Source organism: Hyla sarda, chromosome 2, assembly GCF_029499605.1.
Source record: "Hyla sarda isolate aHylSar1 chromosome 2, aHylSar1.hap1, whole genome shotgun sequence".
NCBI classification, from domain to species: Eukaryota; Metazoa; Chordata; class Amphibia; order Anura; family Hylidae; genus Hyla; species Hyla sarda.
In genome coordinates, this window is record NC_079190.1 from 211888866 (window position 1) to 211907813 (window position 18948).

Below are 18948 nucleotides of genomic sequence, written 5' to 3' on the forward strand. Positions count from 1 at the left end.
TCCGAACGGCGATTGATTGCTCCAAGCCTGAAATCCAGGCTTGAGCAATCAACCGCCGATAACACTGATCCCTGCCATTGAATGTGATGGCAGTGATCAGTTTATTGAATCAATGTACTGCATGTTATAGTCCCCTATGGGAGCTATAACATTGCAAAGAAAAAGTGAAAAAAAAAAGTTAATAAAGATCATTTTTTTCCCAATTAAAAAATTGTATAAATAAAAATAAACATATGTGATATCGCCATGTGCGTAAATGTCTGAACTATAAAAATAAATCATTAATTAAACCGCACGGTCAATGGCATAAGTCCAAAATAGCGTATTTTTGGTCACTTTTTTATACCATAAAAAAATGAATATAAAGCGATCAAAAAGTCTGATCAAAACAAAAATGTTACCGATAAAAACTTCAGATCATGGCGCAAATTTTTAATTTTAAAAGTATACATTTTCCTGCATGTAGTTATGATTTTTTTCAGAAGCAATACAAAATCAAACCTATATAAAAGGGTATCATTTTAACCGTATGGACCTACAGAATAAAGATAATGTGTCATTTTTACCGAAAAATTTACTGTGTAGAAACGGAAGCCCCGGATTACAAAATGGCGTTTTTTCTTCCATTTTATCACACAATGATTTTTCTTTCCGTTTCGTTGTAGATTTTGGGGTAAAATGACTGATGTCATTACAAAGTAGAATTAGTGGCACAAACAATATGCCATCATATGGATTTTTAGGTGCAAAATTTAAAGTGTTATTATTTTTAGAAGGTGATGAGGAAAAAACGAAAATGCAAAAACTAAAAAACCCTCCACCCTTAAAGGGGTACTCCGCCCCTAGACATCTTATCCCCTATCCAAAGGATAGGGGATAAGATGTCAGATCGCCGGGGTCCCGCTGCTGGGGACCCCGGGGATCGCCGCTGCAGCACCCCGCTATCATTACTGAGCAGAGCGAGATCGCAATACAATACAAGTCTATGGGAAGGGGGCGTGAAGACTTGAATTAAGGGGACGGGCTGTGATGTCATGAGGGGCGGAGCCATGACGTCACGCTGCTCCGGCCCCTGTATCGCCCATCATTACGCACAGAGCGAACTCCCTCTGTGCAGTAATGATGGTGGGGTGCCGCAGTGGCAATCCCCGGGGTCCCCAGCAGGGGGACCGCACGATCTAACATCTTATCCCCTATTCTTTTGATAGGGGATAAGATGCCAGGGGCGGAGTACCCCTTTAAGGGGTTAACTGTCCAGTGCCACCTCTATTTCATCCAATCTGGGCAGAGTGCAGCCTTATGCTGTTTGGCTTGATCATATAATCACATCATGTCAGTAAATGTGGGGCAACGCAGAGCACAACATTTGTTGCTGGCTGAGTAAGACCAGCAGCCTGGGCCACGCATAGAGGAGCAGAAAACATACAGTTCCCTTGCTCCTCCTAGTATACAGCTCCTGTGCTTGCCTAAACCCACCAGATATGAGCAGAAGTCGGGGGCAGCATTTAAAAGAAAAATATTTATTTTGCTTGTTTTATGTTATACCCTGCATAACCATTATCCAAGACACTAGAACTCCGGAGCCTCGGGCAAAATACAGTCTTAATATGTATACAATATCAATAGTTCTAATATAGTGAAAGACATAAGTAAACTAACAATATCTAGGTGTGTGACATTGACCTGCATGTGTGTACAAAATTGTAAAGAGAAATTTTACACAGCTTTCTGTATGAAGTCATAAGAAAAAAAAATGAAAATAATTCCCGTATTCCTGTAATTCATGATAACATTTATTTTTTTTCTACCTGCAGAAGCTTTTGGCAAATGTATAAAATCTTATCTGCTAAAAAAATACCCAAAACCTATTTCACCTACAAAGTGCTGAATTTATTTGAAGAATCTCTAAGTAAGGCATTCAGATATGTATAGAAATATGTATAAAACAGGTGTGACGCTACGAGCACCTGAACAGAAGTTAAATGCAAATACAAGCACCGAAGATATGTAATTAAAAGCATGCATTATGAGGCGTAATGTTCTACATTTTCAGTGTACATACTTTAGTAATTCTTTCTTCCTTGTTGAAATGAAAATAGTTCCAGATAATTTGCAATCAGCAGTTTTGTGTTTCCTATGATAGAATTGTAATTATCGGATGTGTTCTACATTACACTCGCTATTACAGACTTGTACATTTTTATTTAATTTTTCTCTTTAACACCATAGGGCTTTTGCAGATTTTGTATGTTAAAAATATGCTAATAGAGGAGACAGTACGCCACAGCAGCAGATTCTTAAACATGTTGTAGAATTTCAAAACAACTAAGGGACATTTGGAAAGTTGAATCTATAGCAGCCTATATATATATATATATATATATATATATATATATATATATTTCATTTTCAACTCTCATATTAGTGTGTTGTAAGCAAATGATTGTACACTTAGCTATAAGAAGGCAACAATCGACAAAAATAAACAACAGTAAACCACTAGTACTGTAGTTGATTGCTTGGCCCTATGTACTGGGAGCCTAGCAAAAAATAATGCTTAAAAACAGTTTAAGTAACAATTTAACTTCAATAGTTTTAAAAGCAAAACACTGTTGACTTCACAGGGACTTCAAGCTAGTGTTAATGTAGTGTCCTAGTGCCAATGTACTAGCTACTATCCACAAAAAAGATGTTGTATGGCTCAGATAAAAGTTTTTTGACAACTACATACATTTGTATGGGCACTGAAAATTTATTTGCAAAGGTATTTATATATAGAGTGTATATGGTATAGTAACACTTGTGCATTACTGTATAACAGATGAATGATGCCTTGCACATGTGAGCTGCCCAGCCAATGGTTGTGGGCAAAGTCTCTAGTTCCTAGATGGGATGGACACAAAACAGTTAGTACCAGTTTAAGCTCATCCTCTCCTAACCCTGCCAGGCATATATACAACTAGACCACATATGTCTACTCTAGGTGAAACTCTGTCTCCAATGAAATCACTATTCCTTTTGCTGTTCACATTGTGAGGTGAATCGCTCAAGTTCTTCATCTCAAAAAATTATTTTTTTTCATCTTTTTCAGAGAGAATAAGGATGAACAAGAGTCTCTCTGCAATACTTAATCTATTAAGTGGCCTACAGTCAGAGGTAGTGCTTGTAGACTTCACATTGTCAAAAGTTCTCCTGCATATGTCCCTGGGGTTATTGTGCTGCAAACCAGAGTGCTATGAGTAAAGAAAGTCAACATTTTGCACCATAGTAAACATGTGCAGATCCTCATTATTAGTAGTTTCAGTTAATTAGGTTAAAAATATTTGAGAACATCTGTGAATATTGCCTGTGTCTGCATCTACATCTGTGTTAGTCATTACACACACACGCATACTAAAAAGCATGTCAGATAATCCAAAAATTTTGTAAATCTGCAGTATAGCATTATTTATAAGGACAGTGACCAAATATCCATTTATATGGTTTAACCTGTACAGGAGGCAGGGTGTAAATGTATACCCTGTCTAGCCGGGACTTAAAGCACCAGGGTGTAAATGTAAGCCCTCGTATGTAAAGAATCTACAAAGCCTGTGGGGGGAAAAGTTGGTGCGTATTATACGGCGAATATACGCCCGAGGCTGCTGCGGGCGAGAGCGGGAAGTTAGCGGTAAGTACAGCGCTGACTACCCGCTCCCCACCCGCAGCAGCCTCATGACCGCCGGTGAATTATTGCCCTACGCCTGGAACATACAGTTCCGGGTACCGGGCAAGTAATTTACTAATAACTGTATACTAAAAACCAGGGTGCCTCCAGCTGTTCTGAAACTACAACTACCAGCATGCCCGGACCGGCAAAGGCTGTCTGGGCATGCTGGTAGTTGTAGTTTCACAACAGCTGGAGGCCCCCTGGTTTTTAATATACAGTATTAGTTTTTACCTGCTCTGGCCGGCCCCCACCTGCAGCAGCACACAGGAGCCGGCCCGGGCAGATAAAATCATAGGTTTTCCTATGCCGGACATCCCTATGTCCCGAAAAATCTTTTCGGGACATAAGGATGTCCGCGGGTCACTCACCATTCCCCGGCCGATGCGCGCCCTCCTCCGGTCCTCCTGCGGTCTTCCTGCGATCCTCCGCCTCTCTATGGTTGTACGCACGGGACGTCAGTGACGTCCCGTGCGTACAACCATAGAGGCGCCGGAGGACAGGAGGACCGGAGGAAGACGCGCGTCGACCAGGGCCTGGTGAGTGACCGGCGGCGCGTAATCTTCAGCGTTCCGGTCACCGCTCCTCCGGTCCCGACACCTACTGCTATGGTCCATAGGCCATAGCAGTAGATGTGACACTGGGCCAGAGGAGCGGTGACCGGAACACTGTGGGGGCAGCAGTACAGACATACAGCCTCCAGTCATACACTGTATATGGCTGGAAGCTGTATGTCTGTGGGGGGGAGCTGCCTACCATTGTGGGGGAACTATACTGCCAACCATTGTGGGGGAACTATACTGCCAACTATTGTGGGGGAACTATACTGCCAACTATTGTGGGGGAACTATACTGCCAACTATTGTGGGGGAACTATACTGCCAACCATTGTGGGGGAACTATAGTGCCAACCATTGTGGGGGAACTATACTGCCAACCATTGTGGAGGGGGGGAGCTGCCTACCATTGTGGGGGAACTATACTGCCAACTATTGTGGGGGGGAGCTGCCAGTGCCTACCATTGTGGGGGAACTATACTGCCAACTATTGTGGGGGAACTATACTGCCAACCATTGTGGGGGAACTATACTGCCAACCATTGTGGGGGAACTATACTGCCAACCATTGTGGGGGAACTATACTGCCAACCATTGTGGAGGGGGGGGGGAGCTGCCTACCATTGTGGGGGAACTATACTGCCAACTATTGTGGGGGAACTATACTGCCAATCATTGTGGGGGGGAGGGGGGAGGAGCTGCCTACCATTGTGGGGGAACTACTATACTGCCAACTATTGTGGGGGAACTATACTGCCAACTATTGTGGGGGAACTATACTGATATAAAATATTTTACTACAGTATTTGGTTCAGAATCTTTTTTTTCTAGATTTTTCTCCTTTAAAATTGGGTGCGTCTTATATGCCGGAGTGTCTTATATGGTGAAAAATACGGTAAGTCTCTAACACCTCCCACCCTGCCCTGGCTCCCTAATAGGATGATATCTCTCACAGCAACAGCAGTGTTCCCGAAATTGTCGTCCTCCATGGGATGACAATGGGCTCCTACAACGCTTTGGTGATAGCCCATACAGAATTCTTCATGTTATCCTCTTACATAGCTCCAACTTTGTCCACAATTTCCAAGAAGCCATGAATCTTTAGATCTGCTCTCCAGGACACTCTCTAGAACTTGCATGGTTTAGTTCTGTTAAGATCCAGCTACAGAGATATCCAGAGGCTCAGTGTCACACATGTTTTACTGGTGGTAAAATAGCACAACTTTTGCTGCAATTTAGAAAGAATTGCTGCAAAAACACTGCAAAAACTTTAAGGTGAAATTTATTATCTGCTCTGTATCAATATTCCGCCAGACAAAAAGCTTTAAATGTTGGCGCATGACTGCAAAAATGTAAGACGTCTTCCAATTTCACACACCTCAAGAGACTTCTTGAAAAAATAGCCAGGGTTTAGAGAGAGCTGGTCTATTTTCCTCCTAAAAATTACCATAATTTAACTTAAAGGCGTTCTCCGCTGCTCAGCGTTTGGAACAAACTGTTCCAAATGCTGGAGCCGACGCGTTTGGAACAAACTGTTCCAAATGCTGGAGCCGACGCCGGGAGCTCGTGACATCATAGCTCTGCCCCTCATTATGTCACGCCCCACCCCCTCAATGCAAGTCTATGGGAGGGGGCGTGACAGCTGAGCAGCGGAGTACCCCTTTAAATAAATGATGTTAATTGGTAGCAGAAATCTGTACCAGCACATAACTGATGTACATTTTCTCTTGTGTCTTATGGACAGCCAAACATGAACCAAGGTATGAAGAGTTGTGCACCTTTTAGCTAATTTCTCATATAATTTTTGCCCCGTATCTGATTTTGTGTACTGGACTTAAAACCATAGCATATCACGGTTTTAAGTCCGGTCACAAAACCGGATACAGGGCAAAAATGTCGGAGTCGCTATCTGATTCTGGATGGCTCATTTAAATGAATGGGATACGGAAGCGCCCGGTTTTCCTATCTCCCAGCCAGATCCGGTCCCTTGATGTGAATGCGGCCTTAAAGAGTCAGACCAGCAGTAGTGAGAGACTCACTACTCTTAGGTCTAGGGAAAGACTGTTCATCCAATGTTATTGCCAATCTAATGTTATGGCTATTTTGTTTATTTTATTTTATTTTTTTTAGAATTTTCTTTACAGCATAAAATGCACAGCTGTTCATAAAATGGATTACCTAGTAACTAAAAAATATTCCATAGAAGGAAGGAACTCATATAGCTGAGAATTGCAGTTGCCGACAGCTATAGTACTTACAGTACCTATCCTTGACTGCACATAATAACTGCACATTTATGCACACACAGATTTTTTAGTGCCTTTTTTCAAATTTTCCCCCAGTTTTTTATTTTGTTTAAAACTGCTTTAGACAGATGTTTAAAGGTTACACTAAAATATGAAATCTCCTTAGGCTTGTCTATAGAACATCTAAAATTCTAACAAACTGCTGAAAAAATGCTATATAATACAGGCTGTACAGATGCGTGAATTAAGTGCCCAAAATCCAAGGAATATAAAGCTGTATACTTTCCAACATTAATTTAGTCTTTTTATTAGACTTTGTGCAGTTGTATTAAAGGGGTACTACAGTGAACATTTTATTTTATTTTTTTTAAATCAACTGGTGCCAGAAAGGTAAACAGATTTATAAATGACTTCAATTTAAAAATCCTAATCCTTCCAGTACTTATCAGCTGCTATATGCTCCACAGGAAGTTCTTTTCTTTTTGAATTTCTTTTCTGTCTGTGCTCTTTGTTGACACTTCTGTCCATGTCAGGAACTGACATGGACAGCGGAGTCAGCAGAGAGCTGAAAAAAATTCAAAAAAGAAAAGAACTTTCTCTGTAGCATACAGCAGCTGAAGTACTGGAAGGATTACGATTTTTAAATAGAAGTAATTTACAAATCTGTTTAACTTTCTGGCACCAGTTGATTAAAAAAAAACATTTTTTTCACTGGAGTACCCCTTTAACCCCTTAAGGACGCAGCCCTTTTTCACCTTAAGGACTGAGCCCTTTTTCGCGATTCTGATCACCGTCGCTTTACGAATTAATAACTCAAACGCTTTTACCGAATATTCTGATTCTGAGATAGTTTTTTCGTGACTTATTCTACTTTATTTTGGTGGTAAATTTTCGGCGTTACTTGCATTCTTTTTTGGTGAAAAATCCCAAAATTTCATGAAAATTTTGAAATTTTGCATTTTTCTAACTTTGAAGCTCTCTACTTGTAAGGAAAAAGGATATTCACAATAAATTTTATTTTTATTCACATATACAATATGTCCACTTTATGTTGGCATCATAAAATGGACATATTTTTGTTTTTTGAAAAAATTTGAGGACTTCAAAGTAGAGCAGCAATTTTCAAAAATTTCAAGAAAATTGCAAACTCTGAAGGGACAGATGACACAGAACTACAACTCCCAGCATGCCTGGGCAGTCTAGGCATGCTGTGCATTGTAGTTTTGCAACATCTGGAGGGCTACCATTTGGGCACCACTGTAACAGTGATCTCCAAACTGTAACCCTCCAGATGTTGCAAAACTACAACTCCCAGCATGCCCAGACAGCCTTTGGCTGTCTGAGCATGCTGGGAGTTGCAGTTTGGCCTTCCTAGTGGTTGCCACAGTAAAGATCACTCTACTTTCACTTTAACCCCTTAACGACGCAGGACGTATATTTACGTCCTGCGCCGGCTCCAGCGATATGAAGCGGGATCGCTCCGCGATCCCGCATCATATCGCGTCGGTCCCGACGCTCATCAACGGCCGGTACCCGCGGCTAATACCACACATCGCCGATCGCGGCGATGTGCGGTATTAACCCTTTAGTGAAAGTGAAAGTGACCGGGCTGCTCAGTCGGGCTGTTCGGGACCGCCGCGGTGAAATCGCGGCGTCCCGAATAGCTTACAGGACACCGGGAGGGCCCTTACCTGCCTCCTCTGTGTCCGATCGGCGAATGACTGCTCCGTGCCTGAGATCCAGGCAGGAGCAGTCAAGCGCCGAAAACACTGATCACAGGCGTGTTAATACACGCCTGTGATCTGTGTAAAAGATCAGTGTGTGCAGTGTTATAGGTCCCTATGGGACCTATAACACTGCAAAAAAAGTAAAAAAAAAGTGTTAATAAAGGTCATTTAAAGGGGTACTCTGGTGAAAACCATTTTTCTTTTAAATCAACTGGTGGCAGAAAGTTAAACATATTTGTAAATTACTTCTATTAAAAAATCGTAATCCTTCCTGTACTTCTTAGCTGCTGAATACTACAGAGGAAATTCTTTTCTTTTTGGAATGCTCTCTGATGACATCACGAGCACAGTTCTCTCTGCTGATGTTATAATAATGCTTTATTTATTGTTGTCCTTAGTGGGATTTGAACCCAAGTCCTCTGCACTGCAAGGCAGCAGTGCTAACCACTGAGCCACCATGCTGCCCTTAGCATATATCTGCTATGCATATGCTATGCATATGGTTGCTAATATGGACAGAGATGCCAGCAGAGAGTACTGTGCTCGTGATGTCATCAGTGTTCCAAAAATAAAGGAATTTCCTCTGTAGCATTCAGCAGCTAATAAGTACTGGAAGGATTAAGATTTTTTAATAGAAATAATTTTCAAATATGTTTAACTTTCTGCCACCAGTTGATTTAAAAGAAAAAAGGTTTTCACCGGAGTACCCCTTTAACCCCTTCCCTAATAAAAGTTTGAATCACCCCCCTTTTCCCATAAAAAAAATAAAACAGTGTAAAAAAAAATATATAAACATATGTGGTATCGCCGCGTGTGGAAATGTCCAAACTATAAAAATATATCATTAATTAAACCGCACGGTCAATGGCGTACGCGCAAAAAAATTCCAAAGTCAAAAAAGCGTATTTTGGTCACTTTTTATACCATTAAAAAATGAATAAAAAGTGATCAAAAAGTCCGATCAAAACAAAAATCATACTGATAAAAAACTTCAGATCACAGCGCAAAAAATGAGTCCTTTATACCGCCCTGTACGTGTAAAAATAAAAAAGTTATAGGGGTCAGAAGAGGACATTTTTAAACGTATAAATTTTCCTGCATGTAGTTATGATTTTTTCCAGAAGTGCGACAAAATCAAACCTATATAAGTAGGGTATAATTTTAACCGTATGGACCTACAGAATAATGATAAGGTGTTTTTTCGATTTTGTCACACAATGATTTTTTTTTCCGTTTCGCCGTGCATTTTTGGGTAAAATGACTAATGTCACTGCAAAGTAGAATTGGCGACGCAAAAAATAAGCCATAATATGGATTTTTAGGTGGAAAATTGAAAGGGTTATGATTTTTGAAAGGTATGGAGGAAAAAACGAAAGTGCAAAAACTGAAAAACCCTGAGTCCTTAAGGGGTTAATTTCCCCCCCACCCCCACCGTAGTTTCTCTACCTGAGCCAGGATCCAGCAGTCTCCAGCGACGATCGGGGGTCCCCAGGCATCTTCCCCTCCAGTTACCGGCCTCCATCTTCTCCCCACGTTCCCCTCGACATCCAGGGGTGGGCAGAACGGGGGGTTGCCATGGCAACCCACTGTCCTGCCCTTGGTCAGAATCAGTTCTGACCAATGGCAGGGGATAGGAGGAGATCGCAGCACTGCAACCTCGCTCCTATCCCTCTGGATGATCAGGGCAGTCACTGACAGCTCCAATCATCCCTATTTTCCGGGTGATCGGGTCACCAGAGACTCGATCAGCCTGGAATAGCAGAAAATCGCATGTCGAATGATTTCAGCAGGCATCCCGGTCCGGTCCCCAACCGGCTAGCGGTGGGGACCGGAATTCCCACGGGCGTATGCATACGTCCCATGTCCTTAAGGACTCGGGATGCAGGGCGTATGCATACGCCCGGCGTCCTTAAAAGGTTAAGTGTAATCGGGCAAATCAGAAAATGAGTGAATATTTTCAGGCTATTTGACCTTCACCAGACAATCAGAATGCTGATACAATACATTCGGAAAGTCTACAGACCCTTTCACATTTTTTTATGTTGAGGCCTTGTGCTAAAAAATTAAAAAAGTAAAAACATTTCTCCAATCATTCTGCACTCAGTACCCAAGAATGATAAAATGAAAACAGAATGCTACAAATCTTTTTTAATTTATTGGAAAGGAAAAACTAAAACATTGCATTGACATGTATTCAGACCCTTTACCTAGTTGAAGTACCCTTTGGTAGGGATTACAGTCTCCAGTCTTCTTGGGTATTAAGACACACCTGATTTTATGGGTTTTCTACCTTTCTTCTCTGCAGATACTCTCAAACTCTGTCAACTTGGATGGGGATCTCCTGTGAAAAACTATTTTCAGGTCTCTCCAGAGATGTTCAATTGGGTTTAAGTGAGTACTCTGGCTGGGCCACTCAAGAACATTCACAGAGTTGTTCCTGTTGGAAGGTGAACCTTTGTCCCAGTATGGGGTTCAGAGAACTCTGGATCAGGTTTTTGTTAAGAATATCTCTGTACTTTACTTCCCTTCTGTCTGCTCCCTCCCCTTATGGCCTGATGTGTCCTTTTGAGAAAGCTAGTTATTCTAGTGAAACGTCAAGGCAGGGTGTGCGGTTTTAGACAGGAGTGTGGGATGAGACACTGAGACATAGCTTCAAGGAAAAGTTTACATACATACATTGAACCACTGATGTAAATCGGCATCGCAGGCTGAGACTTACATGACATCACCATCTAGTGGGCTGAAACCGAAAATGTCTCACCACACTACCTGATAATTTTAATCCCTTTGTGTGTTACAAATAAAATAAAAAAAAAAAGGCAAAAATAAAATAAAAATGGGGTTATTTTTCCCCGGAGTGGTTACCTTCCAATAAGGGAATTGGAATGTATATCTGAAATAGGGCTTTTTGCATAGCACCATGCAGCAGTACACAGATATTAGGGTTCCTGTGTACTATCATATAGATTCTGCTATGTGCATGCCCAGGCTGGAACTGACCCATCAGAGAGCCAATAAATTTCCAGATGGACATGGACATCACATCAAAATTTGACATGGACATCACATCAAAATTCGAGCCAGGGCCACCATTAGGACAGTACAGATTGTAATTGCTTTTGGAAAGTCTACTGTGGAGATTGCTTTCTTGGTACATCCTGGGTTCTCTGATACCTCTGGATTTTACATGCCCTAGTTCTTCATGTTATAAAGCATCTCTGGGTCAAGGTTGAACGCACAGCTTCTTCCCATCACCAGCATTCCTGACCAGACCCTGCCTTTGCCTCCTGACTTTGTACTGTGCTAGCACCCTGGTTTGACCATAGCTTGTACTGTGATTTTACACTACCCTCCCTTCTAGGTGTTGACCTTCTTGGTTGTCTTGGATTAACCTCTTGTCTGCTAAATTGGTACCTTTTGCTGACCTGGCCTGTCTGGTCTGTCTGACGCCCAGTGTTTTTAGCAATTGTAGGGACCATCCCCCAGTTTGGGGCTGCCATTTACATATGTAGGTCAGGATACCTTGAAAAGCATTTATTTCTGGAACCACCTGTCTCAGTCTGCTCCTTTGCTGTACTCCCTGTAAGCTAGGTGTAATTGCCCTGAAACCTGACCAGAGCATACAGTACTAGCTTGCCTCCATGCTGAGTGGTGCCCTTGTCTAGCTGGCATTTGTGTGCATGGTTTATCCCACCTCTGGTCCCAACACATTGTTTAATTAACAGAGAAAACTGGACCACTGCTTATCTATATTCATGGTGGTCCACTGCTATTTGGTTCCTTTTCTCCCATCCATTTATAACTATGATTGATAAATGTAATAACTAATGGATAAACTGCTTTACTAGCTTTTATTTAGGTTACTTTATGTTGTCACCGCGGCAATCTTATAGATATCTTGCATGTTTAAAGATTCTTTCATAAAAAAGGAAAAAAATCTGACTGCAAATATGTACATGAATAACAACCTTACACAGGAAGGAGTAAACATCTTTTCTGAGGATATATAATGCACACAGAATTATACATTACCTTCCCTGCCAGACAGTCATCTTCCCACAGTACTTTTTACTATAATTGGAATTATTACACATAAACATAGTAGAGCTCAGTGCTTTATTCTATTTTAATAGGAAAATGACTCAGCCAAGCTCATAGGTCAAATACAACTAATTCTGAAATGCTTGGCAGATTTAAAGATCTAAAAACCAAAATTACCAAGCTTGAAAAAAAAAGTGAATTAATGAAATACCTAGTTAGTTATATTATATATGTACAGTATGTGTATATATTATACATATATAGTGGTCCCCCAAGTTCCAATATTAATTGGTTCCAGGAGGCAAACTATTCTATGCTGGGACCAGAACCCTATGGAAATATGGTAGTTGGTTCTGAAGCCCCAAAATGTCATCCAAAATACAGATATTACAGATGAAGCAAGTCTTTATGTATAAAGGTAAGAAATTGCTGCCGGAAGCTGAAAATCACAGCTTCTTCAGGATCACGTAAAGTAGACATAATGTCCCAAAGCAGTACTATGGTGCCATCCTTGCCTGATGTCTAAAGGAGCAGCTAACCACAGAATAGGTAAAGAGTAGTACAGAACATGTAGTACCTCCCTGTACTGTAGGGAGGCGCTAACAAACAGCCAGTGCATGCACTTGAATTATACAGGTATTTTACAAATAAAATGCCCATTCTGATTGATCAATTCTTCCAGCCATTAACAACGTTTTGCAAATATTGTCCGTCCATATCATTGTATGTGTGGTGCCACAGTTGGAATGTGGGTGAGATGTACAATTTGTGATGCCAGGGCAACATTAACCTATACATTCCAAAGATGAGATAGCTCTCCTGGGCCAGGCATAGGAACAATAAGGGCCACAATGCCAGGTTATGGAAAAATATCTTAACTGAGGCAGATACTGTTGTTAAAATCCTCAAAGCACAGAGGGGTAGATATATCAAAACCTGTCAAGAGAAAAAGTTGCCCAGTTGCCCACAGCAACCAATCAGCTCGCTTCTTTCATTTTTAACGAGGCCTCTGCAAAATGAAAGAAGCAATCTGATTGGTTGCTATGGGAAACTCAGCAACTTTTCCTCTGGACAGGTTTTGATAAATCTCCCCCAGAATGTGCAGAATGAAGCTGGGATGTCTGTCGCCTTGCTGGGACTTGTAGTTGCTGAGACTGCAGAACTGCAGATTTGAGATAAATGAAAGCCCCCGCTGAAGAGACTTTGTACTGACTGACTCACTGAAGACTATTGTGCTTACTGCCAGGCTTAAACTTCACCTGACCGATGGGGTTTTCCTGAGATTTGGGTGGCTGCAGATTTGAGAGTTTTCTTCTTCTTCTTAGGCCTCCTCGGACTTCTTAACACATTCCTCCACAATGTACACTGACTGTACCTCAGATAGACTTTAGATTAGGACTAACCTAGAACTCTCTAGCTCCTCCCCCAACCCCACACACACACACACTAAGGATGAAGTTGGGGAGCACCCGATTTGGGGCATCAGGGACTCCTTGTTCACTCTGCCATATACCCTTATTTATCATAACATAACACAAAAGCATAGTGCAATATAACAAAATATAATATAGAATAGTGGGCCCAGAACAGCGACAGCAGGGATGCCTGACGCAAACTTTAGCCCACAGGACGACATCCTGTACTGGGACACCACACATGTTGAGTATGATTTCAAGTTTCAATGGTCCAGAAAAGACCATTGTATGTTGAAGCCATTGTGTGTGTGTGTGTGTGTGTGTGTGACATCCTAGCCTCTGGCATTTTATCTCATCATAGGACTCCATCTGGAAGGTCTGTGTTGGCTATGAGGAGAGATGAAAGCTTTAAAGTAAGAAGTGGTAGTTTTGCACTTAGAAGACTTAAATGCAACCTTTCATCGCATTCATTTAAAGTCATTGGTAGTGTTGAGTGTGAATATGCAAAATGCATATTTAGAATGCATTAGCAATATATATTCAAAAGGATGAATATTAGTTTTTTTTTCACAGTACATATCACAACAATGATGTGTACTGTGTAAAGAAAAGTGATCATCCCTCCCTGCTTCCAGCTTGTGGTCCAAAGAAGGCTCCAATATTATTTGATATATGTGAATTTGCAAATATTTGCGAATATCGGCACTTCCAGAGGACACTGATCCCTCCCTTCTTTTAGGTGGAAGATATAATCGCGCATGCGCACTATGCAAATTTCATTACAAATTTTCACATGGAAAAAAAGGGAATGAATTTCGCGAACATAGGACAAATATTCGTCCATATATTCACAAAATATTGCGAATTTGAATATGGCCCCTGCCGCTCATCACTAGTCATTGGGGCAGTCTTTAGCAGTTTTTCCCTATTATTGATTGATTGATGTCTATGTTTGGGTGTGAGGAGTGATCTTGAAGTTATCTAATGATCAAGGCCGGCAAAAGCCACCATGGTCTTGTGGTTTAGGCAGCGTTACAGTGATAATAAATTCCCTTTAAAGCATGAAGTAGGCTATACCTAGGTCTAGGATGAGTTGTATCAAACATTAGTCTAGGGTGGACTGATGACAGGCATATTGTGGGAGGTTTGCTGCCATGGAAAGTTTAGACATGACTTATGTGAACAAATTTTAGGTGTAGGAGAGGCTGACTTAAAAATTTGTCCTCGGTCTCTTTGGAGCTTACATTGACCTGGAAGAGTTGATGTTTATAAGTTTATGATAGCTGTTTAGGGAACTTATTATGATGCTCCAACTTTTTATAGCAGCATATAGAATAGAAGTATAGAAGAGGATTGTAGCACTATATGGGCCCAATGCCTGGTCTTCTAACAATAGCCTTGGGTATAAGAGGACTAATTGGAGACTAATTTTACACCTAGATGCTAAATGTGGTGTCAGGCGTAGTTTGCCACTATTGTGTGTGGAGAAAGTCCATGGTATTGCTGAGGCCTGTGGTCCCACACAACATGTAATCATTGCTATGCTGGTCAATTAAACACAAGGACTTCCACAGGGTTATTGCACACTCTCTGGGTTGGCACAGTTGTAAGGGGGGTAGCACAGATGGCGCTCATATTAATGGTTTTCATGGAGCAATACCCATCATGATGTCTGGCCTGGAACATTATGATTTTTCAATTTTTCGAAGCACAGTTTCTTTAGTAGGACAAATAACCGGCAAACCTGAAGCTGGGGTAACACAGGCAGAGAAAGTGTTTACCTATAGCTTGTCTTCTTTGCTCTAGTCTGTGTCCTGTCACTAGTCCTGTATTTCTCTCTTCCCTGAGGAGTATGATATAACTGATTAATTCCAAAGAAGTCTCTGTTAACTTTGAGCAGCATTGCCCACTGCAGAGTGCAGGCCTTGAGAAAATCTGAGGATAGCTGGGCAGCTACATTTCCTAAACCCAGCCTGAAGTCGTGAAAGGTCCTTAGCTGATGCTATGGAGCACATGTATACCTTCTCCCAACAGGCACTAGGTTTTTTGTACCTTTGTAACTATGTACCTTTTTCTTTACTGTCTCTTTTCAGAAGAGACAAGGATAAATCACCAGGACAGAGCCAGGTTCTTTGAGGGGAGAAAAATACCCTCAAGGTCCTGATACAGGCCTAACTAGGCCAACACTCTACTAAAATGAAGATACATTTACTTTTCCACAGCCTCTTAGCCTAAACTGAACTTCTCTCCCCTCAGAAAACAGGGGTGGTTGGCACAGAACAAGCTTCTCGCATCTCTAGAATGTTCTTTGTGTATAGGAATGTATATAATTAATGGGTCAACCCTGATGCTCTCAGGTACAAGTGTATTTGCAGCATAACAGTAGTACAAGAAAACACAAAACAATACAAAGGTGTGAAGGCATATAATGTAAGGCATTCACAGGATGACACGCAACCATCAGGCTCCTCAGGGTTTCTAGTGGGACATGTTTACCCTGGTCTGTGACTGTGGTCTGTGACTGTGTCTTTAAAGGGAAACTCTCAACTTTACCATTTACAAGAAACATGTAAACACACAAACACAGTTATCTAGTTGCCTTGTAAAATACTGCCAGACTACTACAAAGACCTGCTTCTCATCACAAAGTTTAAGAGCCTGTTCGCCCTTCTTTATCTCAAGGGGAGTCAGGAGAAAGTATTTGACCAGTTGTCAAAAAATCAAAGGAAGTTCAAATACTAGCTGCAGTTCTCAGTGGAAGGTGAATTGGAATTCTCTCTTTTTGTTTGACCCAGTTAGTAATCTGTGCTTTGCTTGTGAGTAAAATATTTCCAAATTAGTCAAAATGTCTTTTTTTTTTATGTATACAACACTGAATGCAAGTGTACTTAGTTTGCTATTATATATTGCTGTCCATTAGACTTTGTAAATGGAGCAATCATCATCTTCTGTCAGAGGTATATGCTTAGGATGTACAGTATACATATATATATATATATATATATATATATATATATATATATATATATATATCATAGGGTTCTATTGTAAATGAAACACAGACCATGTGATTTAGAATTTTTTTTTATTGGCATTCCATGTAGAAAGCACATCCTTCTGTGTTTTTTGCAATTAAAAAAATAAAACAGTAAGTAGATGCTTACTAGCCTGACAGATGCCAAAATAACACTTTTTTAGCCTCCGTCAAGTGAGTGGGGGCCTATGGATGTGCTCAACTGTGGCTTTTCCTGGTGTTTATGTTATTTAATGCGTAAATGCAGTATGTTCTTATTTAATTTCATAAAATAGAGATGATCTAAATGATGATCTAATGTCATATTCTACATTTGATGGTTGTTAATGTCTCAGCTGTTGCATCATTTATGAATAGTTTTATTAGAGAAGAGTGAACTTTAGAAAAATTCAGTTCACAGAACATGTTCTGTTCGTGTCAAACAAGTTCTCTACGAAAAGGTAAACATATATGTATAACCCTGTTTAAGAGCACTGCTAGGTCATCTAGGAATGTATTCAAGTAATTTTAAAGTGGTTTTAAAGGGTAGCTCCCACCATCCATTTTTTTTCTGTCCCTGCCTATTGCCCATCTATCCCTAACCCCCTCCCTTTACTATATTAAAAAAGCTTTTTTGTCTGCTTGGTAGTGTGCTCACTACCAGGCAGACTTCCCCAGCAGGCACGACGTCACTGATGCCTGCTGGGGCCGACACTTCCGCCCTTAGTTCACTATACAGTGTGCCTCCAGCTGTTTCACCACTACAACTCCCAGTTTGCCCTGACATTTACTGGCTGTCAGGGCATGCTGGGAGTTGTAGTGGTGAAACATCTGGAGGCACCCTGTGTTGAAAACAATAACTTTGTTAGCGCTGCGGCACTACCCCGAACCCCGCTCCCCCCTGTTGAAATCAATAGTTGCCGCATGACACAGCGTTATGAACTGCATTTTGTTAAACCAGGATTTAAAAAATAAACCCAGAAAATACACATAACTGTGTTATGCCACATTTACTCACAATGCTTTAACTACTTCATTATGCAAAACCCAAGCAGAAATACATTATCTAAGGTTAAACCCAGAAAATACACGTAACTTCTCCCTAGATGGCTAAGGCATATTTAAATGGTACCTGTCATCATCAATGAAATTTTAGATATTACAGATTTTGACCATTTTAATAACTTTTTCTAATATAATTCTAAAAAAATAAAAATGTTTTACTTCATGTCAAATTAACCCCTAAAACCCTTAACCCTTTGGCCACCAGGGGCCCTCCTACTTGTACTGCCTGCAGTCCTGCTAGCAGATTGTCTCCTGTACCAGCCTGGCAGGGACAAAAGTCAGGAAATACAGGTGGGATATCAGCTTAGCACAGTGTATAGAGTGTGCAAAGCTGAATATTTCAGCCCCCTTTCCCTTTGAGTTGAGCCTGACTGTAGAGAACGGTTTCCCAATCAGGGTGACTTCAGCTATTGCAAAACTACAACTCCCAGCATGTATGGACAGCCAAAATCTATCCATGCTTTCTTGGAGTTGTAGTTTTGCAACAGCTGGAGACACCCTAGTTGGGAAACACTGCTGTAGAGACATGATAACATAGTGCTAAATATTGTGCTAATCCAATACAAATGGCACTCGTACAAAAGATGTGTTCCAAGACTTTAACACTTTTACTTCCAATATTTCTTCATATAAAAGATTATTTCCTACAGGAATAGTGTACTATTTTACACAATGCAAAAAACACCCAGTGCATACTCGACGATCCATGGTCACAGCATTATAACAGACCTTTCCGGCTCCAGCCGGAGCTCCATATGAACATGTCCATTTACGCTGTGCACCTTGCTTTCTTCTGAGACTAGCGTAGAACGCTCACCAGCTGGTGTTTTTTGCATTGTGTAAGAAATATTGGAAGTAAAAGTATTAAAGTCTTGGAACACATCTGTTGTACGAGTGCCATTTGTATTGAATTGAATATATACTGAGTAGCGTGGAGACTCAGTTGCATCTCATTACACCCAGGTGCTATAACACACCCTTGTTCACATTGAAATATTGTGCTAAAACATTGTGCTGGATATTTCTGCTTCCTTTTGCAGCTGCTGGGCTGAGTTCAGAGACTGTAGTTCAGTGCACAGAGCTGAGGGGTGATGCGGTCTCAGACAATCACAACCCATCTCACACTGAACTGCTCTAGGCTGTGTGTTCAGAGCAGCATAGCAGGGTAAGGGAGGAAGTTC